Source organism: Panthera tigris, chromosome B3, assembly GCF_018350195.1.
Source record: "Panthera tigris isolate Pti1 chromosome B3, P.tigris_Pti1_mat1.1, whole genome shotgun sequence".
NCBI classification, from domain to species: Eukaryota; Metazoa; Chordata; class Mammalia; order Carnivora; family Felidae; genus Panthera; species Panthera tigris.
Genome location: NC_056665.1, coordinates 109659044 through 109678506, shown reverse-complemented (window position 1 = coordinate 109678506; position 19463 = coordinate 109659044). Strand labels below are relative to the sequence as shown.

The 19463-nt window shown below is 40.6% G+C and overlaps 1 protein-coding gene across 1 annotated transcript in view; it reads right to left on the bottom strand.

Moving 5' to 3' along the window:
• The window catches only part of SYNE2 (spectrin repeat containing nuclear envelope protein 2), a 283558-nt gene that overhangs the window by 263098 nt on the left and 997 nt on the right, over positions 1 to 19463 (bottom strand). The gene's annotated exons all lie outside the window — the stretch shown is intronic.

Below are 19463 nucleotides of genomic sequence, written 5' to 3'. Positions count from 1 at the left end.
ATAAATTTCACTTAGCAAAAGAATTACAAAGAACCACAATTTTGTCCTATAATTCAAAATGTTATGCAATCTTCTAGAGTCTTTGATACGTTTTCATTGCTTTTTCTCCTAGTATAAGTAGATGATACAACAATATTTTTAAACATAGATGTTAAACACTTAAACATATATTAAAGAGTATCAGTAGATGCTAGGACTATATTTTTAAACATATAAAAAATTTCTAAACATATGTTTGAACATTAAACATTCAAACAAAAATTGTACTGGAGGCTAATTTTGCTCAACAGAAAAAAACTAGAGAACAGCTTTTTAGGATTCCAGGATCAAGTTACCTGCACACAATGTACATTAATCAAGGTCACGGATAAAAGTGGGGAGGGACCTATCCATTATTATAACAATAAAGCAGAAATCCAATTCAAAACCAAAACAAACAAAAACACCAAAGATGACTCTCTTCCTATCCTTAAGGGACCAAGAGAGATCTTTCTTTCTAGGTGATAAAGTGTGAAAAAGAAACTAATCAGGCACACTGGTAGGTGCAGGAGATAAGAGTCCTCACTTCCTTCAGGAGAGTTACATGGCAGAGAAGGACGAGGACATTTCTGGAAGGCAGATAAAATAATCGTGGAAGGGGTAAACCTCTGGCACAAAACTGAGTGCAGAAAGAACTTGATGTTCCCGAAGAGTTTTAGTATTCCACATCCACCTGGAAACCTCAGTCATTCCCAACTCCTTCCAGGTAATAGAAGAGGGTCATTTCATTTGCGTGTGATATTGGACAAAAAGGGTCTTGGTACTAAGCGAACTGAGGAATGAATTTTCCTAGGCTGAGAAAAGAGGCGGTGAAACCACGGCTCTAACTGGATCATTCAAATTAGGAGCACTTCATCTAATCCGAGGTTGGACTGGCATATATCCCGAAAGGGACATAAACTGAAAATAATCAAAATGTTTCCAATGAAAACCCTAAGTTATTCCTGTCCTAATTTGATAAAATCTAATAGAAACCTGGGGGGAAACAATAAGAGAAGCAGTCAGAACAAATCCCCACGGTCCTCTCCAGGTAGCAAAGGAAACGGAGCACAAATGAGATCTTCAGAAAAGGATTTAGAAAAGAAACTTCATGGCTTTTAACTAACTCATTGTCCAAATTTACAGAACACCTCGTCATCCTAGAAATCAGAACCCTTCAAATGCAACAAGGACCCTTTGCTTAACAGCAAACAAAGATGTCCCGAGGACAATTAAACACCTTTGTAATGGCTGAATTAAATGGTTTAGTACGTGCCATTTTATTTATCCCTTGACACACTTTTCTCACATTTTCTTACTGCCTTATCCCTGAAAAGCGGTATTAATTCAGCAGGAACCAGAGCCAAATAACTCACCCTATGGCAGGATAAGTAGTCATTTGTTCTTTTCAAAGGCTGACCCATTGGGAAAAAAATAATTGAGAACCAACTGCTTTAAAGCAACTTAATTTGAGCGAGATTTTTTTTTTTTTTTTTTTTTTTTTTTTTTAGCTGCTGGATTTTATTTTGTAATTTCTGGGGAGAGCTTTCTAATAAAATAATAAGACTCTTCTCAAAACGGCATGTAGAAGAATAGAATCAGCCAATGTTAGGGATAAAAAAGGGCAAGAATTAAAGAGAATAAGAAAATCTATTGTAATGATGGATTTCTCTGTAAAATGCCAAGAGAGAATGGAGAATGAGAAGTTCCCCATCCTGATTTTTAAGGCAAAGAAGAAATATGTATAACGTAGGAAAACGCAGTCAGTGAATTTTACTCAGGCCCATACAGATATCCTTATCATTCTTGGAAAATATCTGACCGAATTTGAGAAGCAAGACCTAGGAGGCAAAGGTTTCCTCTAGATGGTCATTACCATAAAAATACATTTAATCCCTGAGTTTGTTCTTATTCAATCTGCCATTTGTGAGCTGGCAGCACATATCCTTAGCTGGAAGGGAATTTACATGAAAACAAATGGAGTTGAGCATAATGAAAGAGTATGGATTTTAAGTTCATTATAAAGCTCCTTGTAAAACTACCACAGCTACTAGACCAGCTGCACCCGAATTCATCCAAAATGTTGACTCCAAATTGATTAATTGATTAATTAATTAAAATGTTGACTCCAGCAGTTCTGCCCTGTGGTAAGAGTTCAAATATGAGAATTCTCAGATATGAGAATCACTGATGGACATTTTCACTTAAACACAGAGCCATGCATTATCACAGTGTGGCTCATCCAAGAATGTCCTCTCTACTGCAGGAGTTCACCGAGGAAGCTCTGCAATCTCCTATCCAGGAACTTCTTCCCCGTCTATTATTGGCTTGCTGCTACCAGGTTTATGGCACTTGGCTCCGGATTCCCTCCTTTGATCTGCCACTCTCCCCATTAAAATCTCTTGATCCTTCCTCAGTTCCTTAGAGAATAAATTCTAAATTCTTAGCCTAACACTCTAGGTCATTCACAGTTTGGCTCCAATCTGCTTTTTTCCTGACTCGTCTCCCATGACTTCTCTGCTCGTACCCTGCTTTCCCAGCAAACTAGAATATCTACAATTCCCCAGGTAAGTTTCATTCAAAAAAAAAGTCTCACTCTTTTCTGCATTCCCATGCTGTGTACCCTCTGGAATGGCCAATCCTCCCATGTCCCTCTGCATTCATAACAACCCCAGCACTCAGCACAGTAGACGTGCTGGGCATTCTTCAAGCCACATCTGCTAAAAGAAGACATACTCTGTTCAAATGTCCCCTTGGCTAAACAGAAATAGATATAATCTCTTCTGGGTCTAGTCTTCCACAATACTTCACTGGTTTTTTTTTTTCTTATTGTGATTAGAAAGTACTATATAATACTCATAAAACATTTTTCAAGCAGGACACAAAAGTTAATCTTAACTTCACTCAAACCTCCCATTTTCCTTTCCCAGAGACAACATTAATTAACTGTTTCCTGTGCATCCTTCTAGATAAATATTTTAAAAAAACATAAATTCTAAAAGGGCGAGGATTTGTTTGGTTGGTCACTGGGCCGCTAGCTTGTAGAATACCTCGCAAGTAGAAGGCACTCAGTCAATATTTATTGAATGAACGTATGCATATGTAAATTAAAGGAATGAACATGACACAACTTCTTGTTTTAAGTTGGCAATTAAAAAAGCAGAGATTTAGGGGCGTGTGGGTGGCTCAGTCGGTTCAGTGATCGACTTCGGCTCAGGACATGATCTCACGGTTCGTGGGTTTGAGCCCCGTGTTGGGCTCTATGCTGACAGTTCAGAGCCTGGAGCCTGCTTCAGATTCTGTGTCTCCCTCTCTCTCTGCCCCTCCTTGCTCAGACTCTGTCTCTGTCTCTCTCTCTCTCTCTCAGAAATAAACATTTAAAAAATTAGAAAGAAAGAAAGAAAGAAAGAAAGAAAGAAAGAAAGAAAGAAAGAAAGAAAGAAGGAAAGAAAGGAAGGAAGGAAGGAAGGAAGGAAGGAAGGAAGAAAAAGAAAGAAAGAAAGAAAGAAAGAAAGAAAGAAAGAAAGAAAGAAAGAAAGAAAGAAAGAAAGAAAGAAAAAAAGAAAGAAAGAAAGAAAGAAAGAGTAAGTATTAATGAAGGATCAAACTATCTTACTGCATGGAGAAGAAGAATTTACTGGCAGCAGTTACTAGGCCTATGTGTTACCCTAGTCCTTGTGTTAATAACACCTGGACAATTTCTTTCTTCAACAAATAAAATGCCTCGAACAAAAGGGCATGTACTGTAACGAGACCCAACTCACTGTTCACTGGGACACAAGTGGTAAGGATAACTACATTCAGAAAATAATGCAACACATTTTGGCCATCTCAAAAAATCTTAAGCTGCTCTGGATGGAAAGGGGACTAAAAATAACAAGGCCACCTCTTTTATTGTTCATGGAGATGACAACAAACAGAAATAAATAAAGAAGCAAATTAAGGGAATAAAAATACACAGGCACGTGCAACCAAAACAAGAAAAGCCTAAAATATTTGAAGAATAAACAGGAAAAGGATGTTACTCACCTATAAAAGGGGAAACTATTAACTAACAAAAAAAAGCAGGGGGGCATTTTACTACACATTTTCTTGTAACCAACTATAAGCAAACAAACAAGCCAGTAAGGCAAGTAGGACCAAGACTGAGATCTCGCCCATTGAAGGAGAAAAGCGGGGTTTTAAAAGCTAACTCCTGACTAACGTAACTCATAATACAGTATGCAACCATCGACAGCATTCTTTTACTTTACTAGTCCTCCCCTGGAGAACCTGTGTCCTCCCTACGGAAAACACAGCGCTTGCCCATCAAACTCCGGATCTCAGGACTAAAATCGCACTCTTCCTCTCTCCCTTTCCCCAAATCTGTCCTCACTGGAGTTTCCATCTCATAGATTTGACAGCGCCATCCTTCGCCATCTCCAGGGGCAGCCTCCCATAAACCAGGTGAAATCGGCCCCCATGTAGCTCTGGTACCCGCTCCCTTCCTACCCCCCTCCCTTGGCTCCCCCAGCCCTCCTGCCCTATCTGCCATCCTCCATGGTTGCTCCTCCCATGGCCAACCAGGTCTGCTCTGACCCCTTCGACCCATTCTCTGCTTCAGCTGGTCCATGTTACTGGATTACCCTTTCCACACTTTGACGGTTTCTCTCCCCTCTGAGGTTAAGGAGCGACGTTGGTCACAGCCACACAGATGCTGTGTGGTCCACCCCAGGGCATCTCTCCAGCCTCAACGCACACAGCTCTCCTCCTTTCCCAGCACCCAGGGTTCCAGCCATTCTGTCTTCTTCCTGGGCTTTTATGAGCTACGTTCCCTCCTGCTGCTCATCAGCCCTTTGTACCAACACGCCTCCCTTCACCTAGTCAACCTCAGTTCACAGCTCAATGGCTCATCCTGAAGGAAACCTAAGTCAAATCTCCCTTTTGTTATTTGCTCTCATAGAGCCATACCCCTGCCCCAGTTAGCACTTTGCCTCAACTTGTAATCACTGACAAGTTAAGGGCACTGGCTCTAGAGCCAGACTACCTGAGTTCCCCTATACACCACGTGTTATCTGTGTGCCTCTGTCTTCACAACTGTAAAATGGGGCTATGAGTACCTACCTCCAGAGTTGTTAGGAGGATTAAGTATTTAGACTGACATAAATCAGAGGTCAACAAATTATAACCTGAAGGTCAGATCTGACCCACAGCCTGTTTTTGTAAGTAAGTTTTACCAGAACACAGACACGATCATTTGTTTTCCTACTGCCTGTAGCTACTTTCATGCTAAAATGGCAAAGCTGAAGAGTTGCGACAGAGACCATATAGACCTCAAAGACTAAAATATTTGCTACCTGGCCCTTTATGGAAAATGTTTGCCAATCCCTGGCGTAGACTATGATTAGTCTAACACAAATAGATATTGGCTATCATATAAAAGAAACATGAAATCATTATGCTAAGTGAAAGAAGCCAATCACAAAAGACCACATATTCTATGAAATGTCCCAGGAAGGAAACCCATAGAAGCAGAGAGAAGACTCGTGGCTGCCTAGGTCTGGGGGGAAGGAGGGCGGAGGGTTTAGGGGATGACAGCTAAAGGGTATGGGATTTCTTTTTAGGGTAACGAAAATGTTGTAAAATGAAACACGATAATGGTTGTACAACTCTGTGACTATACTAAAAACTCCTGGATTATACATATTAAATGGGGGAGTTGTATGGTACATGACTCACATCCCACATTACATCTCAATAAAGCTGTTCCCCGCCCCCCTGCCCTGCCAAAATATTAGCTACTACCTGTGATATTATTTGATTACTATCTGTCTCCTCATTCGCCTACTGGCTCCACGAGAGCAGGGCTCTGACTCTGTTCCTCATTTTGCCGGCAACACCCACCACACGTTGAAAGAATCCAGAGAACGCTTGTTGAATGAACAGCTGAATGACTGGAGGAGAAAGGAGTGGGGTTCTCTTTCTATTTTTCGCCCAGCCAATGTGGAGATTTAAACACCGGGTTTATTGGGGAAACAGATGACATACAACAAATGATTTATACTTTGAGCCTTGACATGTGGCACCCAGAGACTTCGTGTTGCCACACGAGTGAACCACACCCCTGTGCAACACCTGAGATTTTCCACACTGAGGCTTTTGTCTCCAGCCTCACTGGAACATAGCTCCCGGCTCCTGCGTAAGCAAATCTCGTATTTCTAGAAGAGCCCACGGTACAGATAAAATGCCTAGATCTTGGGGTGCTATTTGTCTCTCCTCTTTCTCACCCTCTTCTGACTCATCTGAGTTGCTCAATAAATATCCGTGGAATGAACAGATCAAAGAAATGACTACATTTCTTTTAACACATATTTCTTACTCCTTACTGCCTCTTACCTGCCACATAAAACTGTGAGTGCTTTTCTCCTGAAGATCACGACGTGTGAGCCTGAGCTCTGACCAGACCACACTCAAGCCATCTGTGCTGTGATTACAAACCTAGGATTCTTACTGAGCCCAGGATTCAGGGCCACTGTTTAAGTTCAGAGTTCTGTGTCCCAACTCCCTGAGATTCTGATTCAAGGGGTCCACACAGCTCACTTTGAGAAACATCCATGTAACTGGACCATTCATGTGGGTGACTTATTCTTGAGCCAACACAAGGGAACGGGAAGGGCCTAGCAACAATAGTAATGAAATAATAAACTCTGAGATATTAATATAGTGTAACTCAATATAAATCCTAAGACACACTTGGAGGGGCTCAGAAGGTTTACTGAAACAACTCGTGTCAAAGAAGAAGTAGGAATTCACGGAAAGGAACAACAACACCATTTCATTCAAGCCTTCCAATGAAGTGGTCAGGTAGGCATTTGGTGAAGGAGAAAAATGTAGCTCCCAGAAGATGAAGGATTTTTTTTATTTATTTTTTTTGAAAGAGAGAGAGAGAGAGCGCGCACGCGCATGAGCAGGGAAGAGGGGCAGAGAGACAGAATCTGAAGCAGGCTCTACACTCAGCGTGGAGCCTGACACAGGGCTTGATCCCATGACCCTGGGATCGTGACCTGAACCATAATCAAGAGTCGTATGCTCTACCAACTAAGCCCCCCAGGCGCCCCGAAGATGAAGGATTTTTAATGACTCATTCATTAAACATTTATTGAAAGTGCACTGTGTCCTATACACTGTGCTCTAGATCTCACATCTGGTAGAGGAGAGTCAAATCCAGATGTGTCTGATACCAAAATCCATGTTCTTTTTGTCATGATTAAAAATCAGCCAAAATGTCAGATCCATGGCCGCTCCAGCTTACCACCCGATGTCTCTCCCCCGCTTTAAACCCAAACTTTTTGAAAATATGATCTACACTGGCTGTCCTCATGTCCTTACCTACCACTCACTTCTCAAGTCACTAAAAGCTGGCTTCTACCCCAACCATTCCGGTTAATTCTGAGCAAGGCTACCTGTAATATTCCCATTGCTAAACCCTGTGGATACTTCTCAGAATTGGATACCTCGAACCTTCTGATGCTGTTTACTACCCTTTCCATCTTGGAACATTCTTCTTCTTTGGCTTCCATGTCACTTGCCTGGTTTTCTTCCTACTTCTAGGGGCACACCTTCCCAGACTCTGTTATAAGCTTCTTTTGCTTTTTTTCTATCTCTGTAATATGCTGCCTTCTCTTTTTCTAGATATGTTCATCTACTCCATAAGAACAAATTACTACTTACATACTAATGACCTTCCGAAACTTTATCTTCAGGCCAGGTGTCTGCTTCTCCTGAGTTTCGTGTTTATATATCCCATTTTCTTCTGGGTATCCCCACTTAGTTATTCCCAGACCCTTCAAACTCAACACTGCCGGAAGGGAGTCATCATCTCTAACCAACCCCCTCCCCCAGCAAAGTTGCTCTGCTTTTTTTTTCAGCGACTGGTTCCATCATCCACTCCTCTGCCTAAGAACAAGCCTGAGTCACCTTTGATACTTCCCTCTCCTCACTTTCCCATACCCAGTCATTCAAAAAGCCCTCATGCTTACCTCAATAAAGCTAAAAATAAGAAAATTTTAAAGATTTAAAGTCCTGAAAATTGTACCGATTAGATATCTCTTGATACCTATTTCTCTCCATCCTCACTGGCGCCTCCTTGATCGGGATGCCATTATCCCTCGGCTGGACCACCCTAACTGACTTCAATTGGCCTTTCCGTCTCCACATTCACTCCCTCAAGACCACACCCCACACTGCAGTCTAGGTGATTTCTAAACCCAGTTCTGATTACGTCTCTACTCACAACCCCTCAATTGCTTCTTTCTGGTCTTAGGAAAAAATTCAAACCCCTGTATATTTACGTGACCCTCTATAGCTTCATCTCTTCATATTCTTCTTCAAACTAATACTCAGTCTCACTGAACATCCGTTTCCAAGAATGTGTCACGTTCGGCCCCACCTTCTGGCTTGAATATGCCGTTACCATTGCCTGAAGCGCTCTTCTCATTTCCACCCCATTCATGTGCTAACATACTTTAGGTCTAAGCTTAGAAATCACTTCTGGGAAGACTTCCTTGCCCCACAAGACTGGTAGGTGCTCCTACTCTGTACTTCTAGAGAACCACACCTTCTCTCTCTTGCAGCACAGCCATATCATCCCGTAAGAGTCTATGTACCTGTCTCCCTGTAATCAGAATGTGCATTTTAGGACAGCACCTTCTATGTGTCATCCCCCGTGTTCAGTATAGTGTCTTGTACACCACACGTGTTCAGAAGCACTTGTCAAATAATGAATGAACACATAAATGAATGGGGAATCTAAGGAAATTAACCTATACTTAGAAAAAGCATAACCAGTAATGGAGTAGTATCTCTTACCTTAAAAAGTCCTACCTTTCCCTTCAGCAAGTACCTGATATCTCTGTTCCCCTTCACAGCAAAATTTCTTCCAAGTGTTGATTAATTCACCATCTCTGCTTCCTCACTGCCCATTCTTTCCTCAACCCATTCCAGTCACTCCACCATTTGAGTGTGGCGAACCCTGTTAGAGCCACCAACTAACTCTATGAGCCCAATCCAGTGGCCATTTCCCTTCAATACAATTGACTTTACCCCTTTCTTGAAATACCTTCATCTGGTTATCAGACTTGCCTGGTTTTCCTTCTTTGGCTTTGGCTACTGCTTCTCAGTGTCCTTTACATTTCCTCCTCTTCCGCTTCACCTCTAAACACTGAAAGATCCAAAAGTTCTGCTCTAGCTACACATTTTCCACAGGTGATCTCTTCCGGGCCATGGTTTTCATCGTAAATATGCCAGCCACATGTTATGGCTCCCAGATCTGTAACTCTCCCTAGAATTCTGGATCCTTACATCTACCTGTCTACTTGACAGGTCCATTTGGCATCAAATAAGCATCTCATATCTATCATGGCAAAAATAAACTCTTGATCTCCCCACAACTTTGTCTATCAGTCTTCTTCATCGCAATAAATTCCATAACCGACAATTCAATCGCTCAAAGCAAAAATTGAGAAGTTACCCTTGATCTCTCTTATTACTCACTCCAGAAGTCCCAACACTCACAAATATCCCTTTAAAAATCCATGATTCTTTATCTCGTTGCTATCACACTACTACTATCCAAACTTCTGTGACATTTTACCCGGGACTATAACAAAAGCATCCTAACTGGCTTTGCTGCTTCCCCTCCCTCTTCCCAGATAATCCCCTCCCCACCCAGCAGCCGGAGTGATATTTCGGAACAGGTAAATCAGATCGAGTTACTCTCCTGACTAAAACCTTCCAATGGTTTCCCATCCACACACCTTACCTGAGAGCTGACGAATCCCTGCCTGATCCAGCTCTGCCTCGCCTCGCTCTCCCGCATCATCTCATGCCCATATATTCCAGCCACACCAGGCTCCATGAATTCACCCAGCTTGTTTCTATCTTTGAGCTCTTCCTTGAGCTACTGCTTCAGACTGAAATGCTCTTCCTTTGTTCTTTTTCGGCAGCTCCTTTGTGTTGTAATTCCTCCTTAAATGTCTCCTCCTCAAAGACCTTCACTGACCACCTCAGACTCTACACGGTTTCACTCACTCACCATCACAAAGCAAACAGAATTTCTCCTAGAAACACAATACTAAGACACTATTGAACCCACAAACACCATATACATACCTCACTGCCTCATGTCTGATGAGATCCATATTTCCATCCTCTCTGAGTTTCCTAAACATTTCACCAGGAAGTCATCGCATAAACCCATTTTTAATCCTCTCCATAGCACCTACCATGTGTTGGTATTTTTCATTATTTACTCTTTGTCTCTCTAACTGAAATACAAGCACTGTGCGCATATGAAGCTCGTTGGAGTTGTTCACCTCAGTCTTCTCTTAACCCAAAATAGTGCTTGAAACAGAGTAGCGTGTCAGGAAACATGCTGCATGAACATGTCAGTGAACAGATTTGCCTGTACTCATAAAAACCTAACTGTGTGATAAAGTGCTAAGTGTGAATTCACCTATACTTTTGAAACATTTTGTTTTGAAGACATCAAACCACACCAGAAGTTCTGCTGAGTAGACGTTCAGACGGAGGCAGACAGGGACACACAGCAGAACTCGTTCCCACTATATAATAATCCTACGTAACTGAAGACAGCGCCAACAATACCAATGTTCGGGAATGATCTTAAATATGACTCAAACTTGATAAAGACTGTGTTCTGATTTGAGCCAAGTGCCCTTCATCTTATAATATTTAGCTGTTGATGCAATTGGTACACCCTGTGCAGTAAAGACAGAAAAGACCAAGGCATGACCCGTGAGTGCTGCCCCGCCCCGGAAGGCAGAGAGCAAGCGTGTGTGGCCATTCTGCTGCCATCTTCTCTCTGTGCTCACTCAGCACGCATCACCGCACAGTCAATGACCAGGAGAGAGTATTTACCCAGAATCTCATGTCTCTCTTCCAAAAATATACACATTTAGAACGTTGAACATTTCATTTCTCTGATAAATCATTCATATCCTTCTATCTACTATTTTCAACTGATTCTAAAAATACCGGGTGGTAGTAATCTTCAGTTCTCATACATATTGAGAACAACAAACACAGTTACCTTCTACCAAAATTTCCGTGAATGTTTTAGAAAAACACAGCCATCACAGAAATTGTAATCACCAACACTGAAATCAGACGAGGAAAGTAATCTCTTGAAGAGGTACATGTAGAATAACCTCTAATTTTTAGAGGGTAAAATCACACACTAAACCCACCAAATGGTTATAAATTAATCTCTTATACTGACTTCTTACTTCCCCATTTTCAAGGGGAAATTATTTTGAGTTTTATTTTTCCTGATATACTACTTCGAGCTCTGAATAATTACACTCCCTCCCGACACATACACATATACAAAAGCTCAGTAAAATCTTGTATCTCCCAAGGGTCTAATTAAAAAGGATTCTGATTTCTATAAGGAATGAATGAGATCTTTGTTAACCTACTTTAACAGGACTCTAAATGACCCTGGATTTATCTTGCCCTAGTTTTCAAAATGTAACTGACCCAGAATAAAGTAAGCTTATCCCCACACTCCTGGCAAAAACAAAACCAAAGTTCCCAGAAGCCAAAACTGTACATACACAGTCCAAGGGAAAAAATTATTTTTCTGTCTTAGACTATATAGTGCAAATACCACTGCTTGCAGAGCTGTTTTATTTTCCACTTAATTGGAATATTTTAAGATTATAAAGCCTTACAATATCAAACTAATAATCTTCCAAGAAAATAGAGCAAAAGAGATCATCAGCTACTATGATATCAGGAACTTCCTAGAAACTTTTGTGTTGGGACAAGTATAATAGCATTAATATCGAGTGAAGAACCATAATTTAATTATTTTCTCTGGGTGTAACCATCACCTAATTGCTAAAAAAAAAAAAAAAAAAAAAAAAAAAGACCCCAGAGATGATTTGCTTTTATTCCTAATAAGTAAGCGGTCTGAATTTGTCAGAGAAACAGAGTTACTGCCAGATAATGCGTGTACTTTTCTTACTCTTCATTCACCATTTCCATCAAAATTCCACACTGGGGACTTGGCTATAAAAGGGTAGAAATCCCATTCAGAAGCTTTTTTAGTAATCTCATTCCTCTTTCTCAGACTTTACATGGTTTCATTCACTCACCATCATAAAGTAAGCAGAATTTCTCTTAGAAACACAATACTAAAACACTATGGAGCCCGCAAACACCATATACACGCCTCCCTCTAGAGAGAGCCATTATTTCCATCCTCTCTGGCTGATTTCCCTGAACGCTGAGCAATTCTTCTAATTCAGGGTACTTCATGTGTTTTTTTATATTGGAAATGACCACTCATTCATTCGTTCATGACCAACTCAAACAGTTGTTTACTGAGCGCCTAAAATATGTCAGAAACATCGTTTGGCCATAAAGATGCCAAGAGCACCCTACGCAGAGCACCTAACACACACTTGGAGGAACTCAGAAGGCTCATTAAAGCAGGCAATGCCCAAGGATGAGAGGGAACTCAAGGATTAAAAAAAAAAAAAATCACAAGAAAGGCGGTTGGGTGGCTCAGTGGGTTGAGCATCCGACTCTTGGTTTCGGCTCAGGTCATGATCTCACGGTGCGTGGGATCGAGCCCCAAGTTGGGGCTGTGCTGTCAGCACAGAGCTTGCTTGGGATTCTCTCTGCCTCTCCCCCTCATGCTCATGCTCTCTCTCAAAAATAAACAAACAAACATTAAAAAAAAAATTACAAGAGGTTCAGCAAGGAGACACCTGACTCCAGGGAAGTTCCTACCAAAATGTTTGATTTTTACAGTCAAACGGAACAGATAACTCACTTTGCAAATAATATTCTAGAGAACACACTCTCATTCTTCACCTCCCTACAACTGAAATGGGAAGAGATACTCGAGACAGCATATTCAGTCATATTGTGGTTGGATTTTCGGTTGGACACCCAAATCAGGAGCAGGCCCCTGTGTAGTTAAGGACTTCAACTCATTTCATGCGAAGGATGAAATCTGCATCCCAGGTCGCTTTCTTTCACGTGATACCAGCAAGGAGAAGCACAGTGCACCACATGCTTCTTCAAGGCACTCAATCTATTCAACCTTTGTCCCCGTAACAACAAGCCTGCTACACGTGGTCAGCACTCAGTGTTTACTGAACAGATGAATAAAAGTAAACATTACATCACATCACTATGCTTGTCATCTAACCCACTGAACATGAATAATGTCTAAAAAGATCCCATAAAATGAAAGCCTCCGTTGGATGGATACTCAGTAAATAATAAAGTTCGATGTTGTAACAGCCTAACTACAGGGACCCGTGTTTCCCTATCAAGCCCTCCACCAAGTAATGTCTATCCAGAAGGCATAGAGGGTTTTTTAATCTTTTAAAAGACATCATCTGGAAGATAACACTAAATAAAACGTGTGAGCATTGTTTGAAATGACACAGTAACTGGGCTGAACATGGTTTTACACGGCTTCGCACAGATGGTTAACCATTCACCAGCATTTTGGCAGGACTGCGTGAAAGTTAACTCCTCGTGTGGTGGCAAAGGTAATAGAACACACACTCCTTCCTAGTTCTTTGTCTAATTAACGATAACATTCTGTATTCAAATGCCATTTTCCTAAAGCATTGGCCTATGTTGTTTTCAAAAGCAAAGTAATTTGCTCTTGTTACAGAAATTTATCACGCCCTCTTATGGTCCACAAATTATATTCACGTGTTATAAAGAAATAACTGAAATCTGAAATATATAAAGAAAATATCCAAAATAGTTCAAGATTACCATAGCTGCTGCTTAAAATATCACGAGGTGAGTCATCATAGGCTCGCAATTCACTCATGATTAATTTGACTTTTAAATGGGCCTTCTACCTGTGCTGTACTTTCCGTGCCATGAAGTTCTCAAGAGAAGAGTTTCTTTGTGAACAGCATATTATATCTACAATTTACTGTAAGTACATCGATATACGGCCTTATTATCTGTTGCTATTAAATACTTAATGAAAACACACTAAATAAAAAGAGAGTTAATAACGCGGACATTATAGCTGCTACCACTATTACCCCAATCAGCTCAGCTTCAAGACCTTGGAGCCGCTCTATTATTATCCAGATTCAGTAGTTTCAGAACCCTGCTGAGCGTTTCACCTCGATGGTGTTCACACCCGTCCCATACTTTCATATTCACTGTTTAATTCTAATCCAGGCAAACATTACCCAACACCCAGCTAATTGCAAACCTTTCTAACTGGTTTCCCCAGCTCCACTTTCTGGCCCCTTTCAAGTCTTCCTACACCCCAAGCCAGATTGCTCTCCTAAAGTACACTTTGACCTCCAGCCATGTACTCTCACCCTCAAGACTCAATAGCCACTCACAGCCTAAAGGCAAAATCCCCAAACTTCTTGGGTTTGAATTCAGCCCCCTTAGGGATCTCAATCTCAGAAATACTACCAAAGAAATTCCTACTTTGGTCTTAAATTAAATGAAGAACAAAGAAAGTCCCTTCCAACTTGAAAATTCTGTGACACTCATCCAACTTACCCCTTATTGCTTCCATAATCATATCTATCCAGTACTCCAAAGATTTATTCCCCAAACACACCTTTCCCACCTGAAGAGCTTGGCACAGGTGGTATTTCATACAAAATATATATTTAGTATTTTCTTAGGATAAAAGGAAAGGAAGCACCTGTTATTTTGCCAGATAAGAAAACCAGTGGGAAGATTTAAAGAAATTCTGTAACAGACATCTTGGTAAAGCAAATAATTTTTAAAGATAGCTGTTTATTTATTATTTTCGTAGCCTGAACTTTCACATATCATTTTATTTAAAATGTGGACCGTCCAACGTAGTACAAAATGCACTAGCCTAAAATAAATTCCATTTTACATTAATCTGCTCAAATTCACATTCACAAACGGCATTTCTTTCCCTTCTCAACAATCCATTTCAACATCATGCTCCTCATTAGACTAAGAGAACATAAATATCTCCCTACAAAAAGGGCCTTCATAAGGACATTTACTCAAACATCACACGAAAGATGAACAAAAAGAAAGATGAAGTTGCTTGTTTGTTGTCCTGCTCTATGAATTTCAGCAAAGCACTGCCTCATTTCCTGGGCCTGATTCATTGCAGGCCCTCCACACGTGGGAAATATGTTTTCATAGCCTATCTACAATGAGTTACTACATTTCAACACAGACATCTTACTTAATTTTTTCTCAAGCCGATTACTCTAAGTCAGGGTATAATTGTCTCATCTGAGATACATTTGGCTAAAGTAAAACAGGCATTGTAAGTAGGTCTCTGTCTCTAAAAAATGTTCTGAAATTAGAAGAAAAAACCTTCCTTATGAGCAGTGACCCTGAGCTTCTCATATTACATAAAATCTCTTTTCTCATATTACTCCAAGGATCATTACGCACACACGAATTTTGTGAAATACAAGTCTGATAACATAATGTACAAAGCCAAATACTTTTAAGACTGTTGTCAACAGCTTGCCATTCAGTCATAGTTAACTAAGGTACATAAAATCATCTGTTGATTTTTTGTCTAAATAGCTAATAATTCTGCTTTGAAACCAAAGTTATCTTTAGAAATATATAAAAGCCCCAATGTTTATAGCAGCACTATCAACAATAGCCAAAGTATGGAAAGAGCCCAAATGTCCATTGATGGATGAATGGATAAAGAAGATGTGGAATATATATACAATGGAGTATTACTCAACAATCAAAAAGAATGAAATCTTGCCATTTGCAACTATGTGGATGGAACTAGAGGGTAGTATGCTAAGCGAAATTAGTCAGAGAAAGACAAATATCATATGACTTCACTCATATGAGGACTTTAAGACACAGAACAGATGAACACAAGGGAAGGGAAGCAAAAATAATATAAAAACAGGGAGGGGGACAAAACAGAAGAGACTCTTAAATATGGAGAGCAAACAGAGGGTTACTGGAAGGGTTGTGGGAGGGGGGATGGGCTAAATGGGTAAGGGGCATTAAGGAATCTACTCCTGAAATCATTGTTGCAGTATATGCTAACGAATTTAGATGTAAATTAAAAAAATAGAATTACAAAAATTACCCAAAAAAAAGAATAAAAAAAAAAGAAATACATAAAAGTTCCTTCTTCCCTCCCTCCCTCTCTTCTTTTCTCCCTTCACCCTTCCTTCCTTCCTTTCCCCCTCTTTCTTTCTTTGTTTCTTTCTTTCTTTCAACTCAAAGAACTTCAGCCAGGAGAACTATAAACCTACTAATAATAATGTAGAACTTAACCGTGAGAAATGTATTCACGTCACAGTTAAGCTTTCATTCTACAGTCACGGGAACCTCTCGGTTGATATCCCTGAGTGTACCTTGCTAATGTGAGTACCCCTTGCCCAGTATAAATCTGATTACATTACAGTATTGGCTTTCCTCCTCTCCCCCTACAGAGCAATGCATCTAGTACTACGTTCCCCTAAATGGATCATAAAGAAAAATCATTCACACTGGCAGTGCATGTACATTACATTGCCATTGCCAAACAGCCCGTATTTATCTCTTATTGTAAAGCAGACTTTATTAGCCTAGTGTAATTCAAAACATGCTATGAGAAACCACTCAATTCTTAGTAACTTGCTAATTATTTTGAGCTATTTGAGAACCTGAGATCATTAATGTTACTTGAAGATGCCCATCCATATTCTGGATGTGTAAGTTTACTATGGATTAACTAGAATAAGGTTAAGATTTAAGTAGATTTTCCAAAGAGAATGTTAGGGAAATTCCTTCCTTCAAATATGTCTACACGTGTTGACATGCGAGGGGGTGTGTGGTGCAGTAGAAAGAAAACAATCCTCCAGGTCAAGGCCCAGCTCTGCCTCTCACTGTGTGACTCTGGGAAAGTAATTCGATCTCCCTGAGCCACAGCGATCCTCTCTGTACCTTGAAGATAAAAACATCTACCTCACAACGTGGTTGTGAGGACTGAATGTGCACAAGAGTGCTGTGCATGCTACAGCCTATGATATAGAAGTCTTAGAACGCACTGCAGTGGGGAAGAAAACATTATGAGATATAATCATTATAATACTATCAGTGCTAAAATAAGTACTGCGGGAGAACAGAGGAGGAAGTGTGAATCTCAGCCAAAGAGAGAGCACGGCTACGGAGGAGGCTGAGTCCAGCTGATTTGGGGATGGATGAGGGGTCCATGGAGGCCGAGTCCAGCTGATTTGGGGATGGATGAGGGATCCACGAGGGATAGGTGAGCTGGATTGCTTCCAGCAGGAAGAGGAGAGGGGGGTTACAGCAGGACAGCCTGCACAAAAGCACACAGGCAGGGGGAGTACGGACCCTCAGGCAGCCATACAGCCGGAACACAGGGTGCTTATGGGGGTGAAATGGGAGACGAGGGCAGAGAGAAAGGAGCACCAGACCGGAAGAGCCTGTGAGCCACACCAAGAGGTCTAGACTATCCCACATGTGATGGGAAGCCACTGAATAGAAAAATGTCAAAACAAAACCAAAAACCAGTAAAAACCAGACTCTGGTTTATAATTTTTTTCTATATAATAAGCAGTTTCTACTCTAGCTGTGTGCTCATAGACAAGAAGTCTTTGGGGACAAAGATTTTGACTGTAAATCTATAAAAAGAAGTTACAGGGGCACCTGGGGGGCTCAGTCGGTCAAGCATCCAACTCTCGATCTCAGCTCAGGGCATGATCTCACAGTTCGTGAGTTCGAGTCCCATGTCAGGCGCTGCACTGACAGTAGGAGCCTGCTTGGGATTCTCTCTCCCTTTCTCTGCCTCTCTCTCTCTCAAAATAAATAAATAAACTTTTTTTTTTTTTTTAACGTTTATTGATTTTTGAGACAGAGAGAGACAGAGCATGAACAGGGGTGGGTCAGAGAGAGAGAGGGAGACACAGAATATGAAACAGGCTCCAGGCTCTGAGCTGTCAGCACAGAGTCCGACGCGAGGCTCGAACTCACGGATCATGAGATCATGACCTGAGCCGAAGTCGGCCGCTTAACCGATTGAGCCACCCAGGCGCCCCTCAAAAGAAATAAATAAACTTTAAAAATAAAAAATAAATAAAAAGTGAAAAGAAGTTACAATGCCTTTATTAAACTCATACTCTGTGTCAGGTACTGAGCTAAGCCCTTTGAATGCATTATGTATCATTGTTCACTTTCAAAACACAGAAGCAACACAGGCATCACCATCCGTATCTTAAGTGTGAGGAAACTGAGATTCAAAAAAGATAACGCCTTTGGTCCAAGTTCAAAGAACTAGCAAGTGCCAGAGCTAGAAACAGAAATTAGATTTATGTTACTATTTAGTGATGCACTCTCTTCCTGATATGTTTCAGGCTACATGAGCTCCTACTCACGTGCCACCAAAACTTCAGAGAAAAACAAGAACATCAGGGCTTTTTTTTTTTTTTTTTCCAGTTGAATGAAATTTTTTTTATTTAATTTAACTTAAAATTCCAGCGTAGTTAACATACTGTGTCATATATTGGTTCAATAGTTCTGTACATCACCCAGTGCTCATCACAAGTACGATCTTTAATCCCCATCATCTATTTACCCAGCCCCCCCAACACTTATTCCAGCTACTTATGAATATTGTATGACACTATAAAAAATATACTTACTGAAAACCTTTACAATTCTTACTTCAAGTACTACCTCAACATATTATGTTTCTTAGCCAACGCAAATTACATTACAGTTATTTTTAAAAGCCTGATACATATAGGCACAGTCTAGTGCAATAGGCATCTGACCCCCAAAATCAAGAAGCTAATCATTCAAATCATGTTTTTCTAATTAAAAATAAAATATCAGAAAGTCATTTGGGGAGTCATGAATGACTCAAATAGAAGTAATGTACAGCATAGCAGCTACAGTTAATAATACCGTATAGTATATTTGAAAATCGCTAAGAGAGGGGTGCCTGGGTGGCTCAGTCAGTTGGGCATCTGACTTCGGCTCAGGTCATGATCTTGCGGTTCATGGATTCAAGCCGCACATCGGGCTCTGTGCTGACAGCTCAGAGCGTGGAGCCTGCTTCAGATTCTGTGTCTCCCTCTCTCTCTCTCTGCCCCTCCCCTGCTCATGCTCACTCGCTCTCTCTCTCTCTCTCTCTCTCTCTCTCTCAAAAATAAAAACATTAAAATAGAAAAGGAAAGAAAATTGCTAAGAGAGCAAATCTAAACAGTTCTCATGATAAGAAAAAAAAAATCTGTAATTATATATGATGACATTAACCAAACTTACTGTGGTGATGATTTCACAGTACACACAAATATCAAATCATTATGTTGTACACCTGAAACTAATAAGATGTTGTAGGTCAATTATACCTCAATAAAAAATAAAGTACAGGGGGCCCGGGTGGCTCAGTCAATTAAGCA